The sequence below is a fragment of the Mustelus asterias genome, chromosome 20 (assembly GCF_964213995.1).
Source record: "Mustelus asterias chromosome 20, sMusAst1.hap1.1, whole genome shotgun sequence".
NCBI lineage: Eukaryota > Metazoa > Chordata > Chondrichthyes > Carcharhiniformes > Triakidae > Mustelus > Mustelus asterias.
The window spans coordinates 53,119,564-53,130,903 of record NC_135820.1 but is presented as its reverse complement, the minus strand read 5'-3'; positions in this window follow the sequence as shown (position 1 = coordinate 53,130,903).

Genomic DNA, 11,340 nt, shown 5'->3' with positions numbered 1-11,340 from the left:
TTAATTTACTGTCGCTAAATCATTTACAATTGTGTCAACTGTTGATTTATTAAAATTGATTTACTAAAAGAGACCTACCACGGGTTTGAGGCTTGGCAAGGTTAATCGATTTAGCTACAAATGAAAACTTGTGGTAACTAGTTTAAAACTGAATAACACTGGAAAATACAGTGAGGTTTTCCTAATCTCTCAACACTAGCTTAGAAGACATCCTGAAGAAACAGTATAACCGGGGTTTTATAGTCATATCTCTAGGGGTTTTGCCAATCTTTGGCTGGAAAACCCTTTTTGAAATTCCATATGGTTGTAAGTTAGGAAGTGAATTATAATAACTTATTACAAATTTTAAAAGTTGCATGATATTGAGGGATGTAGGATCAAAAATAGGCCATCTAGCCCTTTGAGCCTGTCTGCCATTCAAAAGGACATGACTGATCTGTATTCTCAAATTTAAAACTATTAATTAAATTGGCATGTACAGCTCTTTGTTGGGGAGAGTTCCATACCTCTATTACCCTTTGCATGAAAAAAAATGTTACCTAACTTCTTTCATAGAATCTTTACAGTACAGAAGTAGGCCATTCGGCCCATCGAGTCTGTACGGAACACAATCCCACCCAGGCCCTATTCCCGCAACCCTCATTTACCCTGCTAATGCCCATGACACTAGGGTCAATTTAGCATGACCAATCAACCTAACCCAACATCTTTGGACTGTGGGAAGAAACTGGAGCATCCGGAGAAAACATATGCAGACATGGGGAGAAAGTGCAAACTCCACACAGACAGTGACCTGAGGCTAGAGTTGAACCTGGGTCCCTGGTGCTGTGAGGCAGCAGTGCTAACCACTTTCCTGGATGGCCTGGCTCTTGTTTTACGGTTATATGTCCACTTGTGTTACAGACTCCTCTACCATCTGAAAAATATGCTATCTTCTATCGGGAGTCAGAGGCATGGCTGCCGACAATTAATAAACTTGATAAGACAATTAAAAGTGCAATTGACTAGTATTTCACTTTTCCCATGCAATTTTTAGGTTGGCACATGGGCAGATGACCATCCCTTTTTTTCACATTTCTCATCCAAGGGCGGGATAAAAACAGGGTGGAGCATTGGCTGTGTGAGTTGTTAGTAAGGTGAGGTAAGTGTGCTGTCGCATTAGTCTTAAGATTTCAGACTTTTGTTTTCTTGAAGTATTTGCTTTGTTAGCATTGTTGTGAGGATTCTTTTTTTCGTCAACTTTGTTGAAGCATTTCTGCCCTTTGCAGCCTTCAGGGGATGGGCAATGAATGCCATCTGTATTTCAATAGATGGGGTTTGTGTACTCTACTGGAAGCATCTCACCTGAGGAGGAAGAGAGGGGCCAAAGGGAGAGGAGGCCAGGTTTCCACAGGCAGCATTGCAGGGAGTGTCCTGTGGGGGAGAGGTGCAGGCAAAGAGGGTGCAGGGCCTGCAGAGAGAACAAGGTAGACAGCACCACAGAAGATATCACTATCCTGCTGTCAGAATGTACAGGCAGTGATCAAGTTATCTCAACATGTCCGAGATCCAGTGCCGCAAGAGGCTTCACTTCTCAAGAGACACTGTGACTGCATTGTGCCATTTGATTGGGCTAGAGTTCACCTTGTGTGGGTGGGCACCCAATGCCAGGAGCTCTAAAGGCTCTCAATTTACATGCATGCGCATCATTCCAGGAGTCTGTGGGGGATCTGTTCAGTCTTCCAATCAGCTCCTCATTGCTGCATCATGCCCATACCTGACACTGTATTCAGATGGGTCCACATATTCATTAATTACTGGATGGACCAAGCCAGCCAGGCTTAGTCCATCAGTAGCTGCCAGTAGCTGCAATTGGCATTGCAGCTACTTCTGGGTTCCCCCACATCCAGGGTGTCATGGACCACATTCATGTGGCCATCAAGGATCCAGCGGGTCAGCCTTTGTGAATAGAAAGTGTTACCACTCCATGGACATCCAGATCATATGCAACCACAGGACCCAGATTTTTCATAACTGTGCAAGGTACCCAGGCAGCTCCCACGATGCATACATTCTGCGACATTCCCAGGTGCCAAGGCTGTTCATAGCTCCAGTTCAGCTGGATGGCTGATTGTTGGGTGACAGAGAGTATCTGTTGAAAAGGTGGATCCTGACACCACTCCAGCGCCCTAGGACAGAGGCAGAAGAGAAGTACAATCAGTGTCATGCCTCTACAAGGGCGGTGGTTGAGAGGACAATAGGTCTACTGAAGATGAGGTTCTGCTGCCTGGACTGTTCCAGGGGTGCTCTGCAATATCCTCCAGAGTGAGCATCACTTATCACTGCAGTCTACTTCGCTCTACACAACCCGGCATTGGAAAAAGGGGAGCCACTTGAGGAGGTGGATACCGAGACAGCTTCAAAACCCTCAGTCGAAAACTCTGCAAATGGATTCAATGAGGAGTGCAAGCAGGCACAGGGTGAGGATGAGAAGCCAAACAAGAAGAACCTTCAGGGAGGCCAGGACACAAGGGAGGCTTTGATTCAACGCTCCTTCAGCTGGGCTGCCAAGACTTGCCTTCCTTCTGAGACCAAATGCACTGTTGCCTTCACAAACATTTAAGGCAATGCCCTGACCTCAATGTTGCCTCATGATCTCTATAATAAAGTTTACTATCCCTACCATCAATTATAGAATCCCCACAGTGCTAAAGGAGGCCATTCAGCCCATCGAATCTTCACCAACTGTCCAACAGAGCATCTTACCCAGGCCCACTCCTTACCCGTAACCCCAAACATTTATCCTGCTAATCCCCCTAACCTACACATCTGTGGACACTAAGAAGCAATTTAGCATGGCCAATCACCTAATCTGCACATCTTTGGACTGTGGGGGGAACTGGACCACCCGGAGGAAACCCACACAGACATGGGAAGAACGTGCAAACTCCACACAGACAGTCACCCAAAGCTGGAATCGAACCCAGGTCCCTGGCATTGTCAGACAGCAGTGCTAACCACTGTGCCACCCTGATCAAGCCCACACCAATAGAAAACGTGAAGAACACTAAGGGCATTGACACAAAATCTTGAAATATCTTTATCACAGAGATGCAATCTAAAAACAAAACATACAACAGTTGAGATCGTCGCATAAAAAGAATACATTGCATTGGGACAAACAAGGCACCTGTGAAAGTCCCTTCTTGTGCTCAATGTGCCTTAAACGTGAGCTCCTGAGTGCTATGCCTTGGTGCCCTTACACTCATCCCATGTCGGTGGCAGCAGCTTGGTGGCAGATTGTTGACTCTGCTGTTGTGTCGGCCTAGATGACTTTGGCGGTCATCCTCTGGCTGCCGGGGCCTAACCAAACTCTGTCTGGAAAGGTGCGCCTAGCGACATGGCTGGCACTCAGTCAGCGTGGCCTCTGAAGATGGTACGGTGATTGGCAGAAGAGCGGAGGAGCTGCCCCCCTTGTCTGAAGCCCGGTGAGAGAACTCCACAGAGACAACAGGCAGCTTATCCGCCAGTGTGAGATATGTCTGTACCTCCCTGCTCATCAGTGAGGTGCACCTAGAAAAGAAACTAGGTACTACATACATCTCCCACACTGATCATGACCTCCTGATGTAATTGCCTACGTGAAGACTTGTAGGTTCAAGCCCCACCCCAGGAACCCATTATTTTATTCCTGGAGCTGCCTTTTCATGAGAGTTGCCATTCTCTCAATAGGGGAGGCAGTGTGTTCGGGGTCAACACAGTACTCATGCACCACATGCACACCTCCGTGACAGTGATAATGGCACACAGACCCTCAGGGATCTCAGCCAGATCTTTCTGCACATCCAACTGGATATCCAGCATCTGCCTCCTGATGGACAATTCCAGAGGCTCATCATCTGCCTCAGACTCAGTGTGCCCCGTCCTCAGCAGTCCTGTGAATGCCAGCATCCATGCCACTCTCTGCCTTTGCCAGCTCCTCATGGGAGCATGATGTGCCCTCACCACTGTGCACTACCAACTGAGTTGATGCACTATTGCCCACCGTTTCTGTGCTGGTGCTTGGTGCGGAGAGTGTGACCTGGGTGCATCTGTCATCAATGCTGGAGGGTCCCGGAGGTCCCAGCTGGCTCTGCAGGATGGCTCGTCTGAGAGAGGAAAACAATTGGTCAATATTATCACTCATCACACAGTCAATGTCCATGCCAGGTGGCCAGGTTCCGCTGATATCAACTACATCATAGGACTTTGTGATTGCTGAATTACTGGGTTCTCCTTTTTAAAAGTCATGAGGGATGAGACAACCCTACATTCTTTTCGGGCTCTTCCTGTCCTGCTTCTGCCCACTGGACTCTTACCTTCCTTGAGAAACCTGCCTCTCTGCAATCTGAGGACCTGAGGCATACCTCCCTTAAATGGACCTGGACTTATCTCCCAGTCTTAACACACACAGGCAGATGTGTCTTCCATAACTCTGATTCCTACACCCCAAGCACAACTAAGGACAGACACCCTTCCAGACTTCTTCACCTTGAATCATGCCAATTTGGTACTCACCCTTGCTGAGCCTTTTCCAGCACTGTATCTATGTGCGCTGCACCACATCATGCCAGCTGACCTCGGCAGCAACCTCTACCCAGGCCTTCTTGGTGGGGTGGCTTCCTCTTGCCATGCTGTAGCATAAAGATGTCCCACCTGGCACTCATTGCGTCCACGAGAGTGTGCAGGCAGTCATCAGAAAATGGGGTGGCGGGGCGTTGAGGGCCCACCTTCATTGTTCTCCTGCCTGGTGGTCCCTGGGTGCTGATGCCATGGTTTCTGGAGAGCTCACTATGCTTCCTCTAAAGTCTTCTGGGGTCTCAAATAGCCGCTTTTAAACTTCCTGCTGAGTCCCCATTAGAGCCAACATCTGCCCCTGCCCGCTTCGCTGCACCATGTCCAGGGGTGGTGGTTCACACTGGCTGGTGCTTAAATGACCAGCAACATAATAATGCGTTTTCTTATCAGTATCAGATGGAAACGGAAAACATGGCTACTTCCAGTCCTGCTCTTCTTGCGTGCCCAATATGCACAAAACTAAGATCCAAGTCTTAGATAAAGCAACATTCCTCCCATTTAAACATTCAGAACACTGAAGTCATTATGTTCAGTCCTTACCATAAACGCCATAAACCTGTGCTATCTGTTCGATCTCTAGCTGAGCTTCCAACCCACGTTCTTTCCCTAACTGTTGGTGGCAACGCCACTGTGCTAAATGGGACAGATTTAGAACCGATCCAGCGGCTGTAAACTGGGCATCCATTACCGACTGCAACTAGCGGCAGAACTGTATTCCACCACATTCTGTAAACTCATCACTCTGCATATCCCTAAATATCATTACCATCAAGCTAGGGGGCCAACCCTGGTTCAACAAATAGTGCAGGACAACCTGCTAGGAGCAACACCATTTCGAAAAATGTGATGCCAATATGGTGAAGCTGTAACACAGGAATACGTACATGTTAAATAGCAGAAGCTGTATGATATAAACAGAGCTCAGTGATTCCACAGTCAACAGATCAGGTCACATTTCTGCCATCTTGCCCCATCCAGCTGATTGGTGGAGGATAATTAAACAACTAACTGTGGGGAGGCCGCTCCATAAACATCCCCATTCTTAATGATGGCAGTCCAGCAAACTGAATCATTTACAACCATCTTCAGCCAGAAGTGCCAAGTGGATGATCCATCTCAGCCTGTTCCTGTCCATCATGATAAATGCCAGTCTTCAGTCAATTTGTTTCACTTCATGTGATATCAAAAAATGACTGAAGGCACAGGATCTGCAAAGGTCATGGGGTCTGACAACATTCTGGCTGTGTTCCTGCTGATTTGTGTTCCAGAACTAATTGCCCACAAATGTTCTGGCCACAAGAAACAGGACAATTCCAATCTGGCCAATTACCACCCTATCAGTCTCTCTCAATCATTAGCAAAGTGATGGATGGTTTCAACAACAGTGCTAAGGAGCAACTTACTCAGCAACTAAGTGTTTATTAATGCTCAGTTTGGGTTCCACTAAAGCCAGTTGCCTTAAATTAAATTAATAAATCTGGAACATAAAACTAGTTTCAGTAATGGTGAGCATGAAACCATCCATCAATTACTGTGAGACCCCATCTGGTTGAGGTTGACACAATGGTTAGCACTGCTGCCTCGCAGCACCAGGGACCCAGGTTTGATTCTGGCCTTGGGTAACTGCGTGAGGTTCCTCCGGGTGCTCCGATTTCGTCCACAGTCCAAAGATATGCAGGTTAGGTGGACTGGCCATGATAAATTGCCCCCTACTATCCAAAGATGTGTAGGTTAGGTGGATTAGCCATGGTAAATGTGCTGGGTTATGGGGATAGGGCGGGGGTGGGCTCGCTGAGTCAGTGTGGACTTGATGGGTCGAATGGCTTCCTTCTGCACTGTAGGGATTCTATGGTTCACTAATCCTTGAGGGAAAGAAATCTGCCATCCTTACCTGTTCTGGTCTACTTGACTCCAGACCCACATCAATATGGTTAACTCTTAATTGTTCTATGAAATGGCCAAACAAGCCACTCAGTTCAAAGGCAATTAGGGGTGGGCAACAAATGCTGGCTTTGCCATCAACGTCCACATCCCATGAAAGAATAATTTAAAAATCTCTCAAATATTTTGTATGTTTCCATCCAGTGGCACAGTGCACCAAGATACATTGTACACATAACCACTCAATCGCACAGCACACCTCACTGGACATCCTGTGCACCATCCACCAAGCAACACACTCCAACAGTTACTTTGCACATATCATCACTGGGTATCATCAATGCAGTAGTGAGAGAAGGCTGCATTACTGGAGGTGCTGTTTTCCCAATGAGATACTATACTGAGGTCGTATGAAGTGTACACTTCAGCTAGTCCATTGGGGTTCTTCGGCAGCACTCTCCAGAGGGGTGAAAGCATGCAGATAGAAGTAAAAAGCACCAGGAAGCATGGCATCAGCTGTGCTTGTTGGTGGCCTCTACACCAGAACCACACACTTTTCCACAGTACGAGCTCTGTGTAGCAGTCCCTTCACCTGCAGATTAAGTGGACTGCAGTGTAACTATGAGGCATCAGTGTATCGAATGAGAAGCCCTTTATGCATGGGCAGCACAGATGGTGGCCTGGCCACTGCAGCCCATGTCTCAGTCCCCCCCACACTGAGGTAAGTTTGAACAGTCAAGGTTTCACAAACCCAGCAGCGTGGATGAGGTCGTTCATCCTTTTCCTTCACTGTGGAGCTGTCCTCTGGTGTGAACTGTTCGCACTCAAAACCCTGGCGACTGCCTTCCATGCAGGGTTGCTGAGTCCATTATGCCTCCTCCTTCCATCCCTGTGCTACAGAGACGTTCCTCCTGTCCTCCACTGAATTCAGCAGTACTTTCAGGGATACATCACTGCATCTTGGTGCTGGTGCTGCCGGGAGGCTTTGAGTCATTTCCTGGGCCACAGTGGGGTAAAGCTGCAGCAGTCCAAATATGATGGCAGGGCTTGCATTCCTGCCCACCTGGCCGTTAACAAGTCAGAACATCTCTGGCTGCTTAACTAAGGAGCCAAGCATTGTACAATTTCCCACTAGTATTTCCCAGAGGGAAATACCTGCACTTCCTGTCCCACAACGGGAACAGAAAATCCCAGGCAATCTTTCAGGTCGGTGTCCCTTCATCAGAAGAAGTTTGAGATAGGTTTGAGTAAGAGATGCGTGGGACAAGGACAAAATTTCAATGGTCTCCTGTCTGTACTCTTCGTAAATTTGAGCAATTTGAACATTGCTGCCTGTAGCCCAACTTGCACCAAGTTTCAACTAGGACGGAATCTTCCCCTCCTGCCATAAGTTCCATGGCGGGATGAGAAAGGTGGAGTGAATCCCACTGTAGGGCAGGGGGGGATTTTACGCGCAATCGTGCACTTCCCACATCATTAGTTGTGCATGCATGCATTCTGCACCGAGTCTCGTGGCAGGGCGGGCAGGAAGTCGGGCCCCCCGCCATCATGAAAGCTCATATTTGAAAGGTTCCCAGGCAGCCTTTCACTAATGGGAAGAAGGAAAGCCATTGCTGCTGCTTCAGTGATACATCCCTCGAGTATCTCCTGAAGGTACTGCAAGAAAGGCAAGATGTCCTCTTCCGCATGGATGACCCTGGAGGCCGTTCCAGCTGTCCAGTATAGCCCGGGAGGAGGTAGTGAGTGCAGTCCATGCTCGAGCAGTGCAGAGGAGGACTGCCCTGCAATGCAGAAAGAGGGTCAATGATTTAATTTGCATTGCAAGAGTAAGTGAACCTTTTACCCTTCCAACTATCGCACCCCATCTGTGTTTGTCACATAGGACCTAGGCATTACTGGCAAGATGGTGGGCTGCTGCCTTATTGAACATCTGCAGCCCATGTGCTCTGCTATTAGCAAGGGGATTGTAGGGTTTTCATCCAGCCACAGTGAAGTTACAACCATAGCGTGTCAAATAGAGGGCAACATGCAGATGTTGCTGCCCCCGTCCCTCCAGCTAGTAGAGCTCGCAGGGCTGTTCAAGCAGCCGCGGTAATTTGCTGCAATGCATCACTGCCACTGAGCACAGTTGGTGGAGGTTGTGAGTGCTGGATGGGATGTCAATCAAGCAAGCTGCTTTGTCCTGGATGGTGTCCAGGCTCTTGAATGTTCTTGGATCGGCACTCATCCAGGCAACTGGAGACTACTCCATCTCACTCCTCACTTGTACCATGGTTGTGAATTGGAGAGTCACAAGGTCAGTTAGCAGCCACAGAATTAGCAGCCTACAATCTGCTCTTTCATTATACATACTCACAATCCTTCTACTTGTCTTCATGTAGAAGGCAGCCCACAGCAGGAGGGAGAGAAAACAAAAGGGGGCATGCCTGAGCTCTGGCTCCGCACACAAGTTGAATAGCCCACTGTCAAGCTGTCAGGAGAGGACCATTACCATGCCTAAATTCCAACAGTGAGGTTGGCATCCCCCAAGCATCTAGTGATGAAGCGTGAATAATCCAGACAGCCTCGAAAAATCAAGGTGAGTTCCAAGTTTGAACCAGCTCAGATAGTCCCTTATTCTCTCTTCTCTCCATTCTAGATGCCAGCAGGAAGAGGGGGAGGCCAGCTGCCACACCTGAATTCAGCCCCAGCCCACAGGAGACCTCAGAAGAGGAGATGTGTCAGAGGCCCTCAATAGAGTGGCACATGACACGGAAGAATCCATTCGCATGCTCGTTGATGTATTGGCTCCAAGATGTGAGCATATGAAAGTCTCCATGGGTAGGATGGTGGACGCCACACTCCCGCAGAACACCCAATTGCTTCCAGAGATGTGCTCAGAACCGCACTCCATCACTGTAGCCATGGGTGAGCTTTCACAGTGATTATGTGTGAGTGGGATGGGGCAAACTGATCCTCAAGGAGTCGGGGGTGGGGTGGGGGGGGGGGGGCCTCAGGTACCCAAAGGGAGGAGCATCAGGTGGACACTCCAGGGTATCCACCCAGGATTTTGCAAGGGTATCTAGGCATTCCCAACCCTCAGCTCCAACTGCTCAGGCTGAGGAGGGTGCACCAGCACCTGAGGACCAGACCCAAAGCAAGCTGGGGTCCTCCAGGCCTCGGTCCTTCATAGGAAACCCACCAAATTCATCATAGATAACATGGCATGCTGGGCAGCCTCCATCTCAACTGCGGATGTTGGCGAAGTACCTTGATGTAGCAGCAAAGTAAGAAAATTTAAAAGTAATGAATGAGTATGGGTGATCAATCATTGTAAATCGATTCTGCACTCCCAAATATCTGTAATGCTGCACTGTTTGGAAGCCCCCTGGATTCATTCTTGCTGTGAGTAGGTTTAGTGGTCGCAATGACTCCACCCCTTTTGGGGGGGGCGGGGGAAAGACACCAAGAATGGGGTTTCCTCCTCCTAATACATGACCGTGCATGGAGACATCGATCATTGACAAGGGTGATGACTGCCATATGCGAAAAGCCTCACACAATTCCACTTGCATCCACTGTTTCTGATACTATGTGGATAAACCTTGTCACAATGGAAAAACTAACTATATGAGCCTTGTCAAGCAAGTCCTTTTCCATGGGAGGATGGAGGTTTGCAGTCACGACTTGGCTGCTATTCACTTACACACCCCTTGTAGGCATCGCCCTCTCTACCTCCCACCCTCCCTTCTTCTCTAACTCTGCCTGGAAGTGATGACCAATGGCTCAGAGTGAACAGCAGCTATACACCTTGTTGGCATCTTGTGATGAGAACAGTTTGCTGCCGTCTGGCCTTCACCAAATAGTGAGGAATAGAAAAACAGAAAGCTCTCATAATTCTCCACAGTTATTAGGGTTCCCTTTAGTTGTCCGGTTGTACTTAGCTTCAGCTCCACCCACCTCAGTCGACCCTTGCCCTATCTTGATGTTTGTAATTGGACATCAAGGGCATTGCCTTGGCCTGGAGCTAGCTGTCTCTGGATGGTGCATATTTCATTTCAAACTGTCTTCACTACCTTTTAAGCCCCCCCCCCCCCGATATTTTCCCCCTTCACCATCAACAGCCACCCCCACCCCAATGTCACCTTCATTCTCCCCTTGGTTACCCTTGAGGCCCCCCCACATCACACTGAACCCTATCACTGTTAATCAGCACAACCTTTACCTCCCCAATGAGCCCACCCTGAGCCTCCCTATTCCTGTGATCCTTGTCACCCCCAATAACTTCCCCAGTATATCCGTTATACTTGGACACTGAGCCTTCCACTCTAACGAGCCCCACTTCCCTCCCTCAAAGGCACCATTCCCTCATATCACCATTACCCCCAATTCACTCCCTCAGGATTCCAACTTTGACTTGTCTGACCCTTCCCTCTGAAGCGCTCTCCCCACCCCCCCATGCTTTCTTTCCCCCCTACCATTCCATTGTCATTTGGACTCCCTTTTCCTTTGCCCCCTTCTTCTGTTCTGGACACCCCACAATCCCCCTCCCCCCAATTCTTCCTTCTCTTCTGAAACCACTATCCCCCGTTTTGTGTCTTGCACCCACCATCCGGCCCCCTTTGTGTCTTCCACGTACACCGTACCTGCAGCCAGCTCTAGTCGTACAACTAGCTTCATTTCCAACTAAGTGCTTTAGAATTCTCTCTTGCCGGGTACACACCAATCAGATTATGGAACAGCATAAATTCCTGCTGATGGGGTGGAAGATTTGATGGAGGCAGACAATTCCAGTTTCTTGGGGTTTTAACGACAATGCATGAGATGCAAAGTGGGTTCTCGCTGACCTTCAGCCGAGACCCAATCTCCCATCAACCCGCCATG